The following is a 22,118-nucleotide window of genomic DNA, read 5'->3' on the forward strand; positions in this document are numbered from 1 at the left end:
GTAAGTTCACCTGCTTGGTTTTTCTTGCTGTTATTGTATAGATGTGTTGTTGTTGTTTTCTAATGGTGTGTTACACACAGATAGAGAATGATAGATCAGGGTGGGGCAAGAGAGAGAACAAACATGCAGGGGAAACAGGCTGTTGCAACAATTAGGGTTCTGACCCAGGAATCAATTCTCCCAGGAAGGGAACAGATAAAGGGCTGAGGGTGTGTGTATGATGGGAAGGGGTAGGGTAAGGAACAGAAAAGATCAAATGAAAAAGAGTTACTATTGAGCTGATATTAACAGAGATAGATTCCATCAAAGGAGTGGTAATAACACAGGCAAAGGAGCTTTTCTTGGGTCTGTGACATATTGTGCGTCTAAAGGTCAGCTGAAAGTTGCGAGGAAGAGTCGAGAAATCAATTTGTCACATGCTGCTCTGCATAAAAAAAGCCATGCTGTCAATGGATTGGGAAGGGTAGCGCGCAGCAAACAGAGCCCTGACAACATGACAATAGCAAACACTCACCTTGGGCACTTCCCGTTTTGAAGGAACGGCTGCTTGCATCACCTTGCAGAGGTTGTCATTGTCATCCTGCTTAAAGATCTTATCAGGGTGAGCAGGATTTGTTCTGAAAAGCATATTGGTGCATCACCTTCTACAGTGCTTATGTGAATCGGCTTGTCAGATCAGATAACTTCGTCCAGCATTTTCATACCCTCCAAGTGTCCCGATTCTCCAGGGACAGTCCCGGAATTACGAAAGCCACCTCAGCTTCTGATTTGATCCCAGAATGTCCCTATTTCCCCTGCCAGTGCTGCCGCCATCAAACTCAGGAAGGAGCTTGTTCTGAGAGGTTGCTGCGAGGGACCATCCCTGTCAGGAGTGTGTGTAGGAGCCAGGCCCTGGGACCAGTAGGGCTTCACAGGACTGGGGCCTTCCTAAGTTTGTTCTGGAGAGGCAAGGCGCAGCCACAAAGGTGAGGCTGCTTGGTCACTCACTGCACCTGGTGGCAAGAGCCGGGAAGGGATATTAGGTCAACATTTCCCTTCGGCTCTTTGCCACAGCAACACGTTTCCTGCCTTGTTGCGGTTGGCTTCTTGCTTCCTGATCCTCAGACCTTGGCTTCTTGACTCCTTTTTTCTTGACCCTTGGACCCTTGACATTGTGACTCCCTGCTTCCTGATCCTCGGACCCCTAGCTTCTGGACTCTCGTTCCTGCTCCCACCCCACCATCTTGCCCCCGGTCCCGATGTCCTCAGCTGGGACTTCAATCGCCTGTAGACTGGACCGTGAGAATCCCATTGCCTCTTGATAGCCGCCACTGCTGGTTTCCTCCCTTGGGCATCAAAGGGTTTTCTCAGGACGGTGGAGGGTGTGTATTCTGTGTCCCGTTGGTACAGTGGTGGTGACACTCGCCCTTCTTCTGATAAAAAGGGGGGAGGTTGAGGGTTGAGGGTCAGTTGTGGGGAGTGAGAACTCCTGGGGGGGGGGGAGGCAGAAACTCAGATGCTGAAGCATACCCTTAGTGGTGATGTGCCATCAATTTTTTAATTGGACTATTCTTTGCCATGTGATGAAATGCCACTTGTTTAACACTCGGTTCACATGTCGCTTTAATATTTGAGTCCAGCCATACTCTGTTATAAAAGTAACATGAATAAGGATAAACTGGGGGGGGGGAGTGGAGAAGGAGATCTCTGCATTAGGGAGTTGGGGGGGGAGCAATTATCAAAAAGCTTGTGCGCTGTTCCGCTGCAAGAGTGCATGGCTGTCTCCTAACAAGTCAGTCCTTGGCTCATGTCAACGGGATTCATTTGATGCCCAATAATGAGATGAGCTGTGGCAATGTCTTGCTCCTAGGAAAGGAAAGCAGGTCAGGAGCATTTACAAAGGATCATGCTAATGAGTTAAAAGGGAAGGCAGGATGGAACCAATAAAAAATTAAAGTGCTTTTCAAGCCCAGCTGCCAAACGACAGGCTTCAGTCTCTAGTCACTTCCCAAAAGAAAGGCGTGGGTAGAGGAAAGACCAGAACTGCAAATGTTTCCCCCTTTTTTTTGTAATAAGCATGGTTATGCAATTCTCCAGTGAACCCTTCTATTTCCATAGATTGATGTGAGAGGCCCAGGCACTTAATGTGAGGTTGTGAGAATGAAGTCTGAGAATTGGGGACAAGGACACATGGATTAGGTCTTCCTTTGCCCATTTTGGACTCCAACCCCCATCTAAGAATAGACAAGTCTGTCAATGATTTCAGCTTTCCTCCGTTTCTAATTATCCCATTACTAAATTCAGTTCAATTAATATTTTACTAAACCCTTTGTATCTTCATTCATTTTATCCCTTTAAATCGGGGTAGCAAACTTTTTCAGCAGGGGGCCGGTCCACTGTCCTTCAGACCTTGTTGGGGGCTGGACTATATTATTTTTTTTGGGGGGGGGGGGAATGAACAAATTCCTGTGCCCCACAAATAACCCAGAGATGGATTTTAAATAAAAGGACACATTCTATTCATGTAAAAACATGTTGATTCCCAGACCGTCCACAGGCCAGATTGAGAAGGCGATTGGGCCGCATCCGGCCCCCAGGCCTTAATTTCACTACTCATGCTTTAAATGAAGTTCATTTTCAAACAAAGAGAATTGTTTTCTTTCTACCTCTCCCTATATGTATATTGTTAACTAGAAACAAAAACTACTATTTAATATAATAGTTAAGGGGGAAAGACAATGCATGTTATTAACTAACTCATGCAATTTGACCTGTCATGTTTTTGGACATAGTCACATTTATTTAGGATCAATGTATACCGATGTCGGGGATTGGGCACAGGTGGAATGGTGGAGACTGCCTCCCCATCCTGACCCTTCCAGGGAGGAGGAAGAGGAAGACAGTATAGATTCACAACAGGGGTTCAAGGGAGGTCGCAGCTCAGAGGCAGATGAGTGGGAAAGTTGGGAAATTGTGGGAGAGCCTGAGCAACACCTGGCTGACATGTCATTAGAAACCAGACCAGAACCACCATCTCCCAGAACCTGGCGAGCCTTAAAAGTAGGAGAGCAAAGAGCTGAAAGACAGAGGGCGTAGCAGCATCCATAAAGGAGATGATGAGAATGACAAATGAGGAAGTGGGAGAGAAGGGGGTGGAGATTCACTCGGGACAATGCCATTATTCAAGAGGCTGGGTTCTATAGCTTCTCTCTGTAAAGAATGAAATAAAAAAATGATGGTAAGAGCCAGTGTGGTGTAGTGGTTAAGAGCGGTAGACTCGTAATCTGGGGAACCGGGTTTGCATCTCCGCTCCTCCACATGCAGCTGCTGGGTGACCTTGGGCCAGTCACACTTCTTTGAAGTCTCTCAGCCCCACTCACCTCACAGAGTGTTTGTTGTGGGGGAGGAAGGGAAAGGAGAATGTTAGCCACTTTGAGACTCCTTCGGGTAGTGATAAAGCGGGATATCAAATCCAAACTTTTCTTCTTCTTTTCTTTGTCTTTATACTTTCCTGGGCAACCAGCCGAGAGCCACTGACAGGATCCTGACAACCCCCTCCACACAGACACACACACACACAGAGAGAGAGAGAGACTGAGAGACTGGCTGAGAGACTGTGCCCAGGGCCCTGCAGACCATAAATCTACCACTATGTTTTTACCTATAGTTTCACCCAGCTCCTTTCCATTTCCCTAGTAACATATGAACTGTAGTGGTTTTTTTAAAAAAATTAAACACACATTTTATACCAAGATGCATATTTAAACCAGCCTTTTCATATGTCTAAGCTGTCAAGTACTGTGTCACAACATTTGCAGATATAGGAAATAAGATGGATAGCTAACTGAAGTGGAACAGTAGAAGATTCGGGACAGACGAAAAGAACAGCTTCATATAACATATAGAAAGACTATAGAATTTGCTTCCATATCAAGTGGTGATTGCCATTGACCCAAACATTAATAAAAGGGGATTGGACATAAGAACATAAGAAAAGCCTGCTGGATGAAGCCCAGGTCCATCTGGGGCATCATCCTGTTCTCACAGTGGCCAAAAAGATACTTATGGGAAGCCCACAGCAGGACATGAGAACAGCAAGACCCAGTACAATGGCTTGTAGCCACTTACAGTTTTATCCTCCAAGAATTTGCTTAATCCTCTTTTTAATGTCATCAGATTTGGTGGCCATCACACTCCCATTTGCAGGAGTAAATCCCATCACTTAACTATGTGCTGTTTGAAGAAGGATTTTGTCTTGTCTGTCCCGAATCTTCCAAAATCCAGCTTCATTAGATAACTCAGCGTTCTAGAGTTATGAGAGATGGAGGGAAACCTTTCCCTGTCTGTTTTTCTCTCCAAACCATGCATTCACGGAGGACAAGGTGAATCAATGGAGGTTAAGATTTTCTCTTTATGTATCCCTGCACACAGGGTGTGGGTGACACTGTAGGACGCGGGTGGCACTGTTGGGACATGGGTGGCATTGTGGGTTAAACCACAGAGCCTAGGACTTGCCAATCAGAAGGTCGGCGGTTTGAATCCCCACGACGGGGTGAGCTCCTGTTGCTCGGTCCCAGCTCCTGCCAACCTAGCAGTTCGAAAGCACATCAAAGTGCAAGTAGATAAATAGGTACCGCTCCGGCGGGAAGGTAAACGGCGTTTCTGTGTGCTGCTCTGGCTCACCAGAAACAGCTTTGTCATGCTGGCCACATGACCCGGAAGCTGTCTGCGGACAAACGCCGGCTCCCTCAGCCTATAGAGTGAGATAAGCGCACAACCCCAGAGTCGGTCACGACTGGACCTAATGGTCAGGGGTACTTTTACCTTTACCTTTTATCCCTGCATACAGAATGCTATATGTCTGGAATTAAAAAGATGTATTCCTAAAATAATATAATATATATTGACACCTCCCTCCCGTTTGGAGCTCACAATGCATGACATCTGAAATGGGTCGTACATAGCCTGCGTTTTTGAAGGATGTTGTTATGATGAGAAATGATGCAGTATTTATTCTTCTTCACTTACTTATGGGATCCAAGATCTCTCACAGTTTAAAAGAGTTTGGAAAGTGATCTGCCAAAAGCAGTTGGATGGGATCCCTCTTCCCAGTAGAGCAGGTATCTTCAACCTTTTCAGATCCAGGACCCACTTTTAATCCAACCATGCATTTGGGATCCATTTTTTAAAAAAACCTTTCACCATGTATTTGCATGGTGGCAGTGCTCCTGTTGCAACTCACCTTGGTTCAGTTTGTGACCACTCATGGATCCATACCCACCAGTTGAAGACCAGTGCTCTAAGGTACATGCTTTTCTCCCTCCTCTGTGTCCACAAGTAGGATTGGTAAAATTAATTGTCCACTGAGCTGGATGGGCCTATGCTCTGACTCAGCATAGAGCAGCTGTGTTCTATGTTCTGTTTATTTGCAAGGATGCATGAACTGCGTGTGCTGGCTTTGTATAAGGAGTGGAAGAAACACACACAGAGAAGTAGTTGATCACAGGAGAATAGAACCTCCATCCTCTCCAATATTCCAGTCCCTAATAAAAATTCATATTCTGAAGATAACCACCTCTCTAGAGAAAGCTTTTCTTGGCAACACCTTGCCACTTGTTATGTTGGAACATAATCACCTTATGATTGCCGCGGCACAGCCTTGATTGCTTAATAATACGTTTCCTGTATTGGACAGAGTAAAGGAATAAAGAGGATAAATAAAGATCTTTCTGGGTTGATTGTTTCCCATCTAATGGGAAATGAAGCTGTAGTAGAGCAAATAAAGGGGGGAGACAACCCTATTTTTGGTTTCATTGCCTATCTCTGCAAGGAACAGACCAATGTATATCAGTGAAGGTGTTGATGCTGCTCAGATATCCAAAGGCTATTTCAAGCCATGGGGAATCAAAAGGGGAGAAATGTGCATTTTCTAATTTGGATCAGGACAACTTACTACACCATGTGGTTGACCCTGAAAAAGCTTCATTTCTGTTCTGTGAACTGCCCTGAGATCTCCAGGTATAGGGTGGTGTATAAATTCAATAAATAATAATAATAATAATTTCTTTTTACTAGCACAATCTCAGAAAGTGGTGGTCAGCAAAGACTGCTTTGCCTCCCATAAAAAGATTTGGTGTTCCGCAAAGGTCTGTTTTGCCAGGCGTGTTGTTAACCATTTGAGTTTCATAGTTATGTTAATGATGCACAATTCTACTTACACATTTTTTTCTCGTGGAAGCAGTGGTCTCAGTTAGTTTCCAGGCACTTTAAACACTTGCAGCTTGCTACAGTTTGTCAAGTGTGGTTAGAGGAGTTGTTGTTGTTGCTGTTGTTTAGTCGTGTCCGACTCTTCATGACCCCATGGACCAGAGCACGCCAGGCACTCCTGTCTTCCACTGCCTCCCGCAGTTTGGTCAAACTCATGCTGGTAGCTTCGAGAACACTATCCAACCATCTCATCCTCTGTCGTTCCCTTCTCCTTGTGCCCTCCATTTTTCCCAACATCAGGGTCCTTTCCAGGGAGTCTTCTCTTCTCATGATGTGGCCAAAGTATTGGAGCCTCAGCTTCAGGATCTGTCCTTCCAGTGAGCACTCAGGGCTGATTTCCCTCAGAATGGATAGGTTTGCTCTTCTTGCAGTCCATGGGACTCTCAAGAGTCTCCTCCAGCACCATAATTCAAAAGCATCAATTCTTCAGCGATCAGCCTTCTTTATGGTCCAGCTTTCGCTTCCATACATCACTACTGGGAAAAGTTGTTAGAAGGTCTCTATTCCCTTCACAATTCCCAGGGTTCTATGGGAACAGGGATTGGCAGTTAAACCACGCTGAGAACTGTAACTCTGTGGGAACAGTAGGCATCTCCTAACAACTCTCAGCACCTTTAGTAAACTAGAGCTTCCGAATTTTTTACGGGGAAGCCATGACTGTTTAAAGTGGTATCATAGTGCATTAAATCTATAGCGTGCATTTGAACTCTGTAAGGTGACAGCAGCCACGAAATTAAAAGACGCCTGCTTCTTCAATGACAGGCCTAGACAGCATCTTGAGAAGTAGAGATGTCACCTTGCCAACAAAGGTCCGTATAGTTAAAGCCATGGTTTTCCCAGTAGTGATGTATGGAAGTGAGAGCTGGACCATAAAGAAGGCTGATCGCCGAAGAATTGATGCTTTTGAATTCTGGTGCTGGAGGAGACTCTTGAGAGTCCCATGGACTGCAAGAAGATCAAACGCATCCATTCTCAAGGAAATCAGCCCTGAGTGCTCACTGGAAGGACAGATCGTGAAGCTGAGGCTCCAGTAATTTGGCCACCTCATGAGAAGAGAAGACTCCCTGGAGAAGACACTGATGCTGGGAAAGATGGAGGGCACAAGGAGAAGGGGGCGACAGAGGACGAGATGGTTGGATAGTGTTTTCGAGGTTACCACAATGAGTTTGACCAAACTGCGGGAGGTAGTGGAGGACAGAGGTGCCTGGCGTGCTCTGGTCCATGGGGTCACGAAGAGTCGGACACGACTAAACAACTAAACAACAACAACAAAGCTGATCATGAACCAAGATAAGATGGAAGGAGGCAGACAGGAGTTACTTCTTATCGGTAGTTTGAGTTGCATGTTCAAAGCTAGCCCACAGCCCAAGATTCAGCACTACTGGCGGGGGAACAGCAGCATAGGAGATAGAGTGTATGTCCAATTTCTCAAGCTGTATCAAATTCAAAATGGGAAGGTGGGTAATTTGATCAAATTAATCAGATGGTGCTATAAGATATTCAGAGCAGAGGGAGAGGTGACATGACCAGTCTTGACAGACTCTAGGGTTGTGCGCCCATCTCACTCAAGAGGCCGGGGGCCAGCGCTGTCCGGAGACACCGTTTGCCCCAAAATGAAGTCTCGCTCAAATTTTTAACAGCCTCAAGAGGGCTAAGAGCTGCAGATTCAGAGGATCATGAATTAGCACTCTGGGGGATTGGTTTTCACCTCCATCTCACATCATTAGAGAATACTTCCTGGTGCCATTATACAAGCAGGCCATACTGGGAGAGTACAGAGAGCACTCCATCCAAAACAACAACAAAAATAGTGAGCCCCAGAAAGGCGTCATTGTTCGCTTTAGCTTCTTCATAATTAAAAAAATGACTTTTTTCGAGAGTTCAGAACATGAGGAAAAAATCAGAATAGAAAATTCAACGATAAACACGTACCAATAGCTCTATGCAGCAACACCGCAAGATAGGTGGGAACTTAAAATTTATACCACAGCACTCTATGCATAAGGCACCAATGGGGCTACCCATTCAAACTTCTAATAACTTATGAAGGAGCAGCTAAAGTTGCCTCCACACAACTGGAAGCTATTTTTTTTTAAAAAAAAAATCAACTGGCAGTGCAACCGAATGAAGACAAACAACTGGGAGAAGTAGGCAATGGAGAGGAAGACACAGAATTTGAAGGAGACTGGTACCATTTCTGAGTGCATTGTCAATATAGCCTGAATAAACAATGCAACCTGCATCTTTCTTGCATGGGGAAAACAGCAGCATTGAAGGTGAATATCCTTCGCAAAATCTTATTTGAATTTAATAATGTATCTATTGTGAAGGCCTGGCAGAAAATATTACTTATCATTTTCTGACAAAAACAACGAAGACTTTCACAAGTGACATTGCAGAAACCTTATAATTAGCGGAAGGCTGAATTTCCTCAGTGTTTTGACTGATTATTATGCCACCTGCTAGAAATCTTTTATTCTTCTTCTTCTTATAGATAATGGTTCATTGCAGTAAACTATGGGTTTGAATACTGTAGCAAAGATCCTTCCCAGTTCCTCCTGTTTCTATATAGAAGATTATTTAAATCTTGTTCAAACCTACATATAATCTTTTCTTACTTGCAACATTATCTGCCTGGGATAAATTTTTAAAAAATGATTGAGTCCTGAAATGTCATTGTTAACTTCCTTTATATTTAATGAAGGCTTTGCTCTGTCGGGAAATGAATACAGCTGGATTATCCATGGGTTAGTGAGATCCATGTATGTAACTCTGAGAAAAAGCTGTATGGACTAGAGATGGAGAACCGGTGGCCCCTGCTGAACTCCAACTCCCATCATCCCTTGCCAGTAGGGCCAAGGGCCAATCGTAGTCCGACAATATCCAGAGAGCCACTGGTTAGTCATCCCTCCTATAGAATTCTTGTTTGGCTTTCCACATATGCTCACAGCATATAGAACTAAAATACAGTGGTACCTCGCAAGACGAACGCCTCGCAAGACGGAAAACCCGCTAGACGAAAGGGTTTTCCGTTTTGGAGGCACTTCGCAAAACGAATTTCCCTATGGGCTTGCTTCGCAAGACGACAGCCCATAGGGAAATCTCCGGGACAGCGGGGAAGCGCAGCGCGTCTTCCCCGCTGTCCTCGGACCTCCTCCGAAGCCTGGGAGGGGCGGGGACACCTCCTCTCGCCGCCGCCGGGCTTCGGAACGATGCCCCGATGCCGGGCGGCAGGGCGGGAACCTCTCCCCCCACCGCCCGGCATCGGAACGATGCCCCGATGCCGGGCGGCGGGGCGGGAACCTCTCCCCCCACCGCCCGGCATCGGAACGAGGTCCTGGACCTCTTCTGAAGGCAGGCGGGGGCAAAAGTCTTTGTCCCCCCTGCCTGCCTTCCCAGGGGCTTTTAAATCGCCCCGGACAGCGGAGAAGTCCTCCACTGTCCCGGGCGATTTTAAAATGCCGCCCGCCAGCATTTTAAGATCGCCCCAGACAGCGGAGACGTCCTCCGCTGTCCCGGGGTTTTTTAAAATGCTGGGGGTGGGAAGAAAGGCCCTTGTCCCCCCCCCCAGCCTTCAGAAGAGGTCGGGGGACAGACTGTCCCCGGACCTGGTCTGAAGGCGGTTTCCCTAGGAACGCATTAATTGATTTTCAATGCATTCCTATGGGAAACCGTGCATCGCAAGACGAAAAACTCGCAAGACGAAGAGACTTGCGGAACGAATTAATTTCGTCTTGCGAGGCACTACTGTAGATAGATATTGATAGTTTTATCCAGCTATGGGAGCAATCCTATACACAAGAAGCTGGTGTGAAGCAAGCTGCTATAGGTTTAGCTGGTGTAAAGTTATTGCCACATCCAAATTCTATTCAGGAGCAAGGCTGAACCAGTCTGTAGACCTGAAGTAGTGTCTCTACCCCCATCATTCAATGAGGTCCAGCTTCGAGGGCCTCCCGGTTGTTCCCTCACTGTGAGAAATGAGATTATAGGGAACCAGGCAGAGGACCTTCTTGATAGTGGCACCCACCTTGTGGAATACCCTCCTGTCAGATGTCAAGGAAATAAATTACCTGACTTTTAGAAGACACCTTAAGGCAGCCCTGTGCAGGGAAGTTTTTAATGTTTGAAGTTTTACTGTGCTTAATGTTTTTAATTTGTTGGAAGCCACCCAGAGTCACTGGCGGAGGGGGAGGGGGAGCGCATCGCCCCCAGCACCACAATCCCGGTGGGGTGCCATCGCGGCTGCTCCCCCCTTGCTGGGCGCCACGCCCCTGCGGGTGGCGCGCCATGTTCCGTTGAGCGTCCATTTCGGCTGAGAACAGCAGGACTGTTGTGTGTCCAGTTCGCTTCCACTGTGCAAACCTGCTCCTCCCGGCTACGGCAGAGAAACTTGCACAGCGTGTGCCTGTGTGGAAAATCTCAGCCATGCAGTAAAACTCACGTACAGCAGCTTCCTATTCTGCAAAGCTTTTATTGTACAGCACAAAACAAATAAACACCAGCCAGGAGAGAGCTATGGCATGATGCTTCTCCTATGGTGGCCAAAACAGAAAGTAAACCGCTCACATAACAAATATGCGAACACACCCCCAGTGACAGGATGTCATTTCCCGAGCTGTTAACCCTGTAAGCTCTGGGTATCCTCACACGCCACACCCGCGGGACACGTGCCAGCCACGCCCCTGCTTGCTCTCCGCCCCCGGTGCCTGAGCATGAAGCTCTGCCACTGCCCAGAGTGGCTAGGGGCAACCCAGTCAGATGGGCTACACATCACTTGGGAAGACAGGCAAACTAATACCAGTGTACTGGAAGTAGCAAAGATCACCATTGTCAAAGCAATGATTCTTCAACATCAGCATCGTTGAACTGGTCATGTTGTGTGGATGCCTGATTATCGTCTTCCAAAGCGACTATGCTACTCTGAACTTAAAAATGGAAAGCCTAATGCTGGTGGTCAACAAAAGAGTTTCAAAGGCTCTCTCAAGGCAAATACAGTGGTGCATCGCAAGACGAAATTAATTCGTTCCGCAAGTTTTTTCTTCTTGCGAGTTTTTCGTCTTGCGAAGCACGGTTTCCCATAGGAATGCATTGAAAATCAATTAATGCGTTCCTATGGAAACCGACTTCAGACCAGGTCCGGGGACAGTCTGTCCCCCGACCTCTTCTGAAGGCTGGGGGGGGGGGGGACAATGGCTTTTCTTCCCACCCCCAGCATTTAAAAAAAACCCGGGACAGCGGAGGGCTTCTCCGCTGTCCGGGGCGATCTTAAAATGCTGGCGGGCAGCATTTTAAGATCGCCCGGGACAGCGGAGGACTTCTCCGCTGTCCGGGGTGATTTAAAAGCCCCTGGGAAGGCAGGCAGGGGGGACAAAGACTTTTGCCCCCCGCCAGCCTTCAGAAGAGGTCCTGGACCTCTTCTGAAGGTGGGCGGGGGGCGAAAGTCTTTGCTCCCCCCCCCCGCCTGCCTTCAAAAGCCCTCCGGGATAGCGGAGAAACGCGCCGCCTGGGGCGATTTTAAACCCGCTGTCCCGGGTTTTTTTAAATGCTGCCGGGCGAAGCCTTCCGAAGCCTGGCGCGGGGAGAAGGTCTCTCCGCCCCCCCCCCCCGCCAGGCTTCGGAGCAGCATTCCGAAGCCGGGCAGCGGGAGGAGGTGTCCCCGCCCCGCCGCCCACCTTCGGAGGAGGTCCAAGGACAGCGGGGAAGACGCGCTCCGCTTCCCCGCTGTCCCGGAGATTTCCCTATGGGCTTTCGTCTTGCGAAGGAAGCCCATAGGGAAATTCATTTTGCGAAGCGCCTCCAAAACGGAAAACCCTTTCGTCTAGCGGGTTTTCCGTCTTGCAAGGCGTTCGTCTTGCGGGGCACCACTGTATTGAAACACTGACAACTGGGGAACACTGGCCTGTGAGCACTCCAATTGGAGAACAGCCTTTGCCAAAGGTGTCATGGATTTTGAAGACACTCGAACTTCACTACGAAAGGGAGAAATGCACTAAGAGGAAGGCACGTTTGGCAGACCCTCACCATGATCAACTCCCACCTGGAAACCTATGTTCCCACTGTGGAAGGATGTGTGGATCCAGAATTAGCCTCCACAGTCACTTACGTTCTCACTTTTAAAACCGTGTTCAGGGCAGACAATCTTACTCGGCTATGAGTGATCGCCAAAGAAGAAGAAGAAGAAGAAGAAGAAGAAGAAGAAGAAGAAGAAGAAGAAGAAGATATAAACAAACAAACAAATAAATAAATGATGATGGTGATGATTGCAAGCATGTCAGGGGGAAAGCAAGCCTCTAAAACTGAGTTTGACTTACAATACCCATTTTTTCCAGGTCACATGACTGAGTTGAACAGAGATAGGATTCAGTTTAAGGACCCCTCTGTGACGTTAACATATGAGAGAGTGCTGGAGGTGAAATAGTTAAACAGGTTGCCCAGTCAGGACCCAGGGGGGTGGAGTCAGTGGGACTATAAAACCAGCTCTGGGAGGGGCAAAGGCGGGAGTTCGTTGAGGAGTTCATTGGGAGTTGGTTGGTTGGTTGGAGTGGGCGTGAATTGGGATAGAGTTTGTGGGTAGGTTGAGTTAGTGCAGCGAAATAGGCTGAGTCAGGAACAGTTAGGGGCTAGGCAGACAAGTAAATATCGGAGAGGTGGTTTAGTAAGTGAGAGCAGGTAGCAGAAGTTATAGGTCTGGATAGGCACCCCATGAATGTAATTGACTGATACTGTTTATGAAACCACACGCTTATTAAACTGCAATAAATAAACAAAAGTTTATGTTCCAATTTAACCCTGACTGGACTCAGTATTGTCCCAGGTAGGACCTGGGTGGTGGCAGCGAGAAATAAAGTGGTGGCACAGGGATCAATAGATGGTGAAACGTCTGGGGACCCTGTGTGATCGCCACACCCTCTACCAAGGGAAGGATTTAGGGGAGTGTGACTCGACCAGTCACACTGGGCGCAGAGTCTTGGGGGTTCTACCACAACTTTTATTTACAATGGAACACAAGAGGCAGAGGGGTGCTGGATTTTGGTGTCACACACGGCGCCGCTGACATTTGAGACCCTACCCAGTCCCACCCCTGCTGTGCCTTTTGGGGGACGTGTACTGGCTTGGTTCGGCCAGCTTTGGCTGAGCAAGTCATGACTTAAATCTCGGGCTGAGCCTGGGATCTGCTCAGCCAGAGATCCGCTGCCTCCTAACCTTCTCGTGCTAGCAGGTCTTGTTATACTATTGCCCCCGGCATCATATTCAGTGCAGACCCATTGAAAACAACAGACATTATTTGTGAGAAAGGAAGATACGTACAGGGAGCTGCCAGAGAGAAGAGACAGGAGCATGTAGGCGAGGCAGGTCATAGTGACTTTTTTCAGGGTGGGAGTCAAAGGAAGGGGAAGCTCTCCCAGGTAGAGAGGTGGGAAGATTCAACTCTCTGTATGTGTGAAGATTAAGATAAAATGGTGGCTGAGGGCTACATTGTAAAGGTAAAGGTACCCCTGCCCATACGGGCCAGTCTTGACAGACTCTGGGGTTGTGCGCCCATCTCACTCAAGAGGCCGGGGGCCAGCGCTGTCCACAGACACTTCCGGGTCACGTGGCCAGCGTGACAAAGCTGCATCTGGCGAGCCAGCGCAGCACACGGAACGCCATTTACCTTCCCGCTATAAAGCGGTCCCTATTTATCTACTTGCACCCGGGGGTGCTTTCGAACTGCTAGGTTGGCAGGCGCTGGGACCGAGCAGCGGGAGCGCACCCCGCCGCGGGGATTCAAACCGCTGACCTTTCAATCGGCAAGCCCTAGGCGCTGAGGCTTTTACCCACAGCACCACCCGCATCCCTGGGCTACATTGATATATTTATAATTTTGTGTTTTATGAGGATTATTATTATTATATATATAGTTTGAATTTTATGGCAGATCAGGTTGAAAACCTTTAGTAAAATTGATTAGAAAAGAAAGAAACCAATGGACACGACTCATTCAAATCCATTGATTTCAGTGGGCCTTAGCTGGGCATAACCCAAATATATCTAACAAATGGATAAGTAAGAAAGAAAATGTGTTCTTAATTCCATATATATCAGCAGTATAAGCTTTCAGAGAAGGGTGCACATGCCTGGGAGAACTCATTACATGAGGACTGAACGTTAAAAAAATAAGTCTTTAAGATGCTTGTTTTGATAGGCATCATATTGGCCCAAGACGTGGATTTGCCTCTGTTTCTTTAAAGACACTCATTTGTATGTAAATTGCAGGTACAGACATCTCTCAGCCTTCCTCTTTCATTTGTTTGTAATGGCGCCAAGTAGCTATCTGCATCCAGCTATCAGTGAAAATGTTCAAAAGGTCAAGGGCATTAGTAGCGAGCTGAATATACCCAGTAATTTCACAGGAACAATGTCAACAATATCCTTTCAAATACATCTGTTTTGTGCGAAGACCTCATTACAAAATGTGCTGCGCTGAGCAGAATGCATAATGGGAGAGAGAGGCAAGGAATTTGTGGCTGAGCTCTCTTGTCAGACCTCAAATCCACTCAAACTAGTGTTGAGACAAACGCTAACCAGCAGGGCATAATAAACGTGCTGATAGGCTTGTGGCGCTGCCGTCTTCTATTGAATAACAATCATCGCCACAAATCTAAATCTGCCCTGCCTAACATCATCGCCACGTCCACGCACTGAGGCCCTGACAGTCTGCTTGCGCATGAAAATAGTGCTATTTCTGAGCATGTGCTTAGAGACTTTCCTCTTCCACTTTAGTTCCAGATCAAGCCAGCAAAACAGAGTTGGGGGGGCTTCATAAGAATGCTGGATCAGGTCCACCAGGTGCCTATGGGATGTCCGCAAGCCTGATCTGAGTGAAACAGCACTCTTCCCACTTGCGATTTCCAGCAACTGGTATCCAGAAGATGGCAGTGGAGGAAGAACATGGGCACCATGTCTAGTAGCTATTGATAGCCTTATGGTAGCCATTAATGTCTCTAATTCTGCAAGGCCATCCAAACACCCCAGGTCTTTAGTTCTGACCTGTGAGACCTTTCATGCCCAACCTGACATTAGGTAATGTCAGGTATTGAAAACCATTCCCAGCCACCTGATACCATCTTATATCAACTGTGGGATGTTTAAAGGCACGTCCAGTCATCTGATATCTTACAGCAACCATGGGGTGTTTAGAATTATTCCTATGCAAACCCACAGGTTGAACAGGTTTACCTTGCTCCTTCTTTCAGACATGGCTAGTCAAAGCTAGCTGAACTTCGGCTGGTGTAAGTTTCAAAAAGGGAGTGGATCCTAAGCGCATTCAGATCAGTCACTTGACCAGGGGCAGATCTACTGTGAATCTTCTTCTTCTTCTTCTTCTTCTTCTTCTTCTTCTTCTTCTTCTTCTTCTTCTTCTTCTTCTTCTTCTTCTTCTCCTCCTCCTCCTCCTCCTCCTCCTCCTCCTCCTCCTCCTCCTCCTTGAATTTATATACTGTCCTATACCCGGGGGTCGCAGGGTGGTTCACAGAATAAAATCAAGATATAAAACCACAAAATACATAATAAAAATAAAAACAACAACCTAATAGCCCCCCTCAAAGAAAACATTTTAAATCAGATCAACCAAAGGCCTGGTTAAAAATGAATGTTTTTGCCTGATGCCTAAAGGTATATAATGAAGGCGCCAGGCGAACTTCCCTGGGGAGAGCATTCCATAGACAGGGAGCCACTGCAGAGAAGGCCCTGCTCTTGCGTTGCCACCCTCCGGACCTCTCAAGGAGGAGGCACACAAACGAGGGTCTCAGAGGATGATCTCAGGGTCCGGGTAGGTTCATTGGGAAAGAGGCGGTCCTGGAGCTATTGCGGTCCTGAGCTGTTTAAGGCTTTATAGGTCAAAACCAGCACTTTGAATTGGGCCCGGAAACTAATTGGTAGCCAGTGCAGTTGGACCTGGATCGGTGTACTACTACTACTATTACTACTACTACTAATATACTGCCCTATGGAGGTAACAGTGGTTCCCCAGACCTCATGAATGCATAACAGTTCAAGCTTCAGGGCCCCCAAAATACAGGTCTGCTCATGACCAGATGACTTGGCATTTAACACTCTTTTAAAGTCTTGATTTCTTACTGCCAGGATTAGGAAGGGCTGCCACTGCTGAACCAGGTTTGGATCTGGTGTAACTTTATAGCTGCTTAATTTGCAACAGCTTGCTTCACACTAGCTTCTTGAACATAGAATTGCTCCACAATACCTTTGGTCCCAGGGACGCGGGTGGCGCTGTGGGTTAAACCAAAGAGCCTAGGACTTGCCGATCAGAAGGTCGGGGGTTCAAATCCCCGTGACAGGGTGAGCTCCCGTCGCCCGGTCCCTGCTCCTGCCCTCCTAGCAGTTCAAAAGCACGTCAAAGTGCAAGTAGATAAATAGGTACCTCTCCAGCGGGAAGGTACACGGTTCGCCAGAAGCGGCTTAGTCATGTTGGGCACATGCTGGCTGTACGCTGGCTTCTTTGGCCAATAAAGAGAGACGAGCACCACAACCCCAGAATCGGCCACAACTGGACCTAATGGTCAGGGGTCTCTTTACCTTTACCTTTGATTCCCCCCCCCACCAGTTGTGCTAAGGTGGAATTTAGACACACACACACATGCACACTGTGAAACTGCATTTTTTAAAAAAAAACCGTTTTGAAAAATATATTGAATTTGCCTTAGCTCAACATCACCATCTAGTGTCCCTTTTGTATAATGCACTTTACAACACACTTAAAACCTTTTATCCGCAGCTGTATAGCTGAGTCCTAAGACAGTGAGACATGTTGTTTATTGTGGATTTCTCCCCCAAGTATGCCATATCACTTTTGGAGAAAGCAGGGATATTGGTAAGATCAAGGGTCCCCATTCCTTGCATCAGCATCTTCACCTCTGTGTAGCACATCCCTGTTGCAGCTTGCTTGTTCACTGGAGCTTATTTAAACCACATGGTGGACTTGCTAGAGGACAAGGAACATTCGTTGCTAGAGGGGTTTCCTTTGTCACAGATACCTAATGAGATCAGTTGCTTCAAATGTGAAGCTACTGTATACCTGGAGCATAGGTAACTGCCATGAAGTAGTGTGTGGAAGAATGACTTCTTGAATGTCACCAAGGGAGGAGACAAAGGGTCACCTCATTGCCAACTGTTTCTGCTTTTGAGACAGTTCACTGAAGCTGCCATTGCTGGAAGGGACAGAAAGTTCATAAGGAGGACAGATAACTTGAACATGCAACCTAGCTCAGTGGGACTGAAACGGTTGCATGTGGAATTTAATCTGTGAGGATTCCAAAGATGAATGGAACTGTTCTGCACCTCTAAAATAAGCAAATGGATTGCAACTTAGTTATTCGGCAGCTTTTGTGCTTCCATTTAACGCATCTTGTTTATTTATTTATAAAAGCATCTCTATACCGCCACAATGCTAAAATGCAGTATCACTGAAAATACAGATACATTAAGGTGACTGGCTATCAAAAATTTAAAAAGCTACAAAGGCCTGTCGGCATAATATAGGTATTCAGTTTTCAGTTGAAAACAATGCATAAAGCTGGACCGTAAAGAAGGCTGATCACCGAAGAATTGATGTTTTTGAATTATGGTGCTGGAGGAGACTTTTTAGAGTCCCATGGACTGCAAGAAGATCAAACCTATCCATTCTTAAGGAAATCAGCCCTGAGTGCTCACTGGAAGGACAGATCCTGAAGCTGAGGCTCCAATACTTTGGCCACCTCATGAGAAGAGAAGACTCCCTGGAAAGGACCCTGATGCTGGGAAAGGTTGAAGGCACAAGGAGAAGGGGGCGAAAGAGGACGAGATGCTTGGACAGTGTTCTTGAAGCTACCAACATAAGTTTGACCAAGCTGTGGGAGGCATTGGAAGACAGGAGTGCCTGGCGTGCTCTGGTCTATGGGGTCATGAAGAGTCGGACACGACTAAACGACTAAACAACAACAACAACAACAACAACAACAACAACAACAACAACAACAACATATACTGAACCATTGGTCCATCTCACTCAGTACTGTTGACACTGCCAGGTAGACTCTCTTTGGGGTTTCAGGCAGCATTCACTCCTGGGGACCTGAAGATGCCAGGGATCAAATCTGGAACCTTTTGCATGCAGAGCAGACACATGCTTTGCCACCAAACTATAACCCTTCTCCATGCTAACAGGAAATAGCATAGAAACAGATGTGAAAGTGACATGGACTGGTAACAGATGGCGCGAGATATACCAGGCTGAGCTGAGTATGGGGAGTTACACTAGGGTAGCCTGGCTGCACGATGAACCTCCCAGCACAGCCAGAAATTTGTTGCATCCTAACCTTCCCATCCTGGTGGATCTTGCTATAGCATTGCTCCATTAGGCTGGTTCACATGGAAATCTGCTGCACTCCACAGCCCTCCTCCACCCAGAGCTGCAGTGTTCTGTGGTTTGCAACCTAGTGACAGCATAGGCTGAGATCTGAGCCAGTTTTTGAATGCTGAGACACCAAATCTTTGAAGTGCCCTAACAAATGAAGCTTGCAATTATTCTGAATGGTGCTGATCATCATCATCTCTCTCTCTGTCTCTCTCTGTCTCTCTCTGTCTCTCTCTCTCTGTCTCTCTCTCTCTCTCTCTCTCTCTCTCTCACACACACACACACACACACACACACACACACACACACATTTTATAAGACTTGGTGCTGGCACAAACACTCGCCTGGTTTACTCCTTGCCCATCCACAATGCCGGCATTGTAAAGCCATTTGGGTAGGTTATTAACTGTGCTGCCCCGTGGCATGGCCTCCAAATTACTGTATGCAATTGCAAAAGGAGACACTTTTATTTCTGCAACATAAATAGGTGAACAGGCCTAATAAAAACAGATGAATTGCAGGGCAGAGCAAATTGGACTGCTGTAGTGGATTTCTGCACTGAGCACCATGAAATAGCGGCACATGTGATTAGGTTTACTACTTTGGAGATAGTTGCTTTTAATCGGGTCATTCGTACCAAACTACCAATCGGTCTTTCTTAAGCAGCGCTTTTCATCTACATTTTTTCTCCTTGAGTGTGGCAAATAGTTTTGCTGACACCTGGGTGTTCTCTCTCCCCCCCCCCCCCCCCCGGCCAGCCAGGGCATTTGAGCTCTTAATTTAGGGCTGCACTAAATGTTCATCAATTGATTTTTTTTTCAGGGGGAGGGGATGCAAATAGAACCTCCTAAATATGCTTTCATGAGAGGTCCCAGAAGCACATAATTGTAGAGTTGGAAGGAACCACATGGATAATCTAGTTCACCCCCCTGCAGTGCTAGAACCTCTTTGTGCAACGTGGGTCTCTAACCCACAACCCTGAGATTAAAAGTCCTGTGCTGTACCTACTGAGCCATCCCTCTGTTCTGCTCCTTTGGTGCTTAGAATCATAGAATTACAGAGTTGCAAGGGACCCTGAGGGTCATCTAGTTCAACCTGCTGCAATTCACGAACCACAGCTGAAGTATCCCTGACAGATATAATAATAATAATTTTTATTTATACCCCGCCCTCCGTAGCCAAGGCTGGGCTCAGGGCAGCTAACAAGCAATAATAAAAACAAGTTGAATGAATACAACTTAAAAACAAAATTAAAATACAACATTAAAATATTGAAACATTAAAATATTAAAATGTAGCCTCATCGCAGAAGGAGAAAGGAAAAGAAAAAAGAAAGAGGGGGAGGGAATCAAATTGGCTCCAAGCCAAAGGCCAGGTGGAACAACTCTGTCTTACAGGCCCTGCAGAAAGAAATCAGATCCTGCAGGGCCCTGGTCTCATGAGGCAGAGCGTTCTCCCAGGAGCCTGGCTCTGGTTGAAGCTAACCTAACTTCCTTAGGGCCCAGGACCACTAGGATGTTGTTATTTATGGACCTTGAGATATGATATGATAATATAATCTTTATTGTCATTGTCCCATACAGAACAACGAAACTGAAAAAAATCTACATCAGACATTCAGAAACCAACATGCCTGCTATCCCAGCTATCCCAGCCTGGTTAACCCCCTAAAAACTCTGGTACCCCATAATTAAATACAGTATACTCCCATAGAGACTACCTTACACTGCGTTTAAAACCAAAATCGCATTTGGATAGAAACTGTTTCTCAGGCGGCTAGTCCTAGTCTTTATAACCCTGGACCTTCTTCCAGAAGGCAGAAGCAGAAAGAGATCATTTCCGGGGTGCGCACTATCCTGCACTATCTCTGCAGCTTTCTTATGACACCTGGAAGTGTAGATTTGATCCAAGGTGGGAAGAGTGCACCCAATTATTCTCTCCACAATCTTTACAACCCTGGACATCATTGTTTGTCCCTATACCATGCAGCTCCCAAACCACACACACAGGCCATAAGTTAATACACTCTCAACGGTACAATGGTGAAATGCCATCAACAGGTCCTTTGAGAGATTGTTTTTCTGAGGATTCTGAGAAAACATAGCCTCTGCTGTGCTCTCTTCACCAGGTCTTTACTGTTTTCTTCCCAGGTTAGGTCATCTCTCAACTTCATTCCCAGAAATCAAAACACCGAGACCTACCTGTTCTACACACAGATGACCATCCAGCCTCTTTAAAAACCTCCAAGGAAGGAGAGTCCACCACCTTCTGACGTAGTCCATTCCACTGTCAAACAGCCTCATGCCCAACACTTTATAACCACACACAGGGAGAAATCCTATGCACAGGAATCTGGCTTCAAGCATGCTGGGGTAATTCACTGTTGAATGTAATGTTTCACTAGAACCGAATCTTGTTCAGCTTCAGGGCTGCTGCTGCTGCTGTGTTGAAGTCTGGAAGAGGTGAAACAAACTTTTAAAACAGTGTTCTGTGCTGGGTTGCCTGGTCACACAACTGAACCTCAAAAACTTGGGATCCAGCCTAAGTCTCCCTCTCTCTGGTCCCACCTCTTCCATGCCCCATTAACACTACTTCCTGATAACTTATACAAGCCTTGACTCAACCAGCTTCTCCCCAGCTGGGTGAGCACCAGCCAGAATGAGCAATTTACACCAGTGTACTTTCAACTTTGCAGGATTTGGGGGCCAGGAACCAGCCCACTTAGCCAGAGATCTGCTGCATCCAAAGATGTTCATTTTGGCTGATCTGGCCATAAGATTGCCTCCATTGAAGGTGACCCAGAAACTACAACTAATCCAGAATGCGGTAGCTAGACTGGTGACCGGGGGCGGCCGCCGAGACCACATAACACCGGTCTTGTAAGACCTACATTGGCTCCCAGTACATTTCCGAGCACAATTCAAAGTGTTGGTGCTGACCTTTAAAGCCCTAAACGGCCTCGGCCCAGTATACCTGAAGGAGCATCTCCACCTCCACTGTTCTGCTCGGTCGCTGAGGTCCAGCACCGAGGGCCTTCTGGCGGTTCCCTCATTGTGAGAAGCAAAGCTACAGGAAACCAGGCAGAGGGCCTTCTCGATAGTGGCGCCTGCCCTGTGGAACGCCCTCCCATCAGATGTCAAAGAGATAAACAACTACCTGACATTCAGAAGACATCTTAAGGCAGCCCTGTTCAGGGAAGTTTTTAATGTGTGACATTTTAGTGCATTTTTGGTCTCTGTGGAAGCTGCCCAGAGTGGCTGGGGAAACCCAGCCAGATGGGCGGGGTACAAATAATAAATTATTATTATTATTATCCATGTTCCTTGAACACACAAATATGGCTTTTTGATTCACAATTGATGCTGCTTTCAGCATTTCAGGAAGAACTTCGGTTTACAAAACAAATTAATGAAAAGGCAAAAGCGGGGCATAAACTTCTTGTATAGCTCCAATTTCCAGGAAAACCATTTGACTTTGAAAA

Source organism: Podarcis muralis, chromosome 8, assembly GCF_964188315.1.
Source record: "Podarcis muralis chromosome 8, rPodMur119.hap1.1, whole genome shotgun sequence".
In the NCBI taxonomy this organism is placed as follows: domain Eukaryota; kingdom Metazoa; phylum Chordata; class Lepidosauria; order Squamata; family Lacertidae; genus Podarcis; species Podarcis muralis.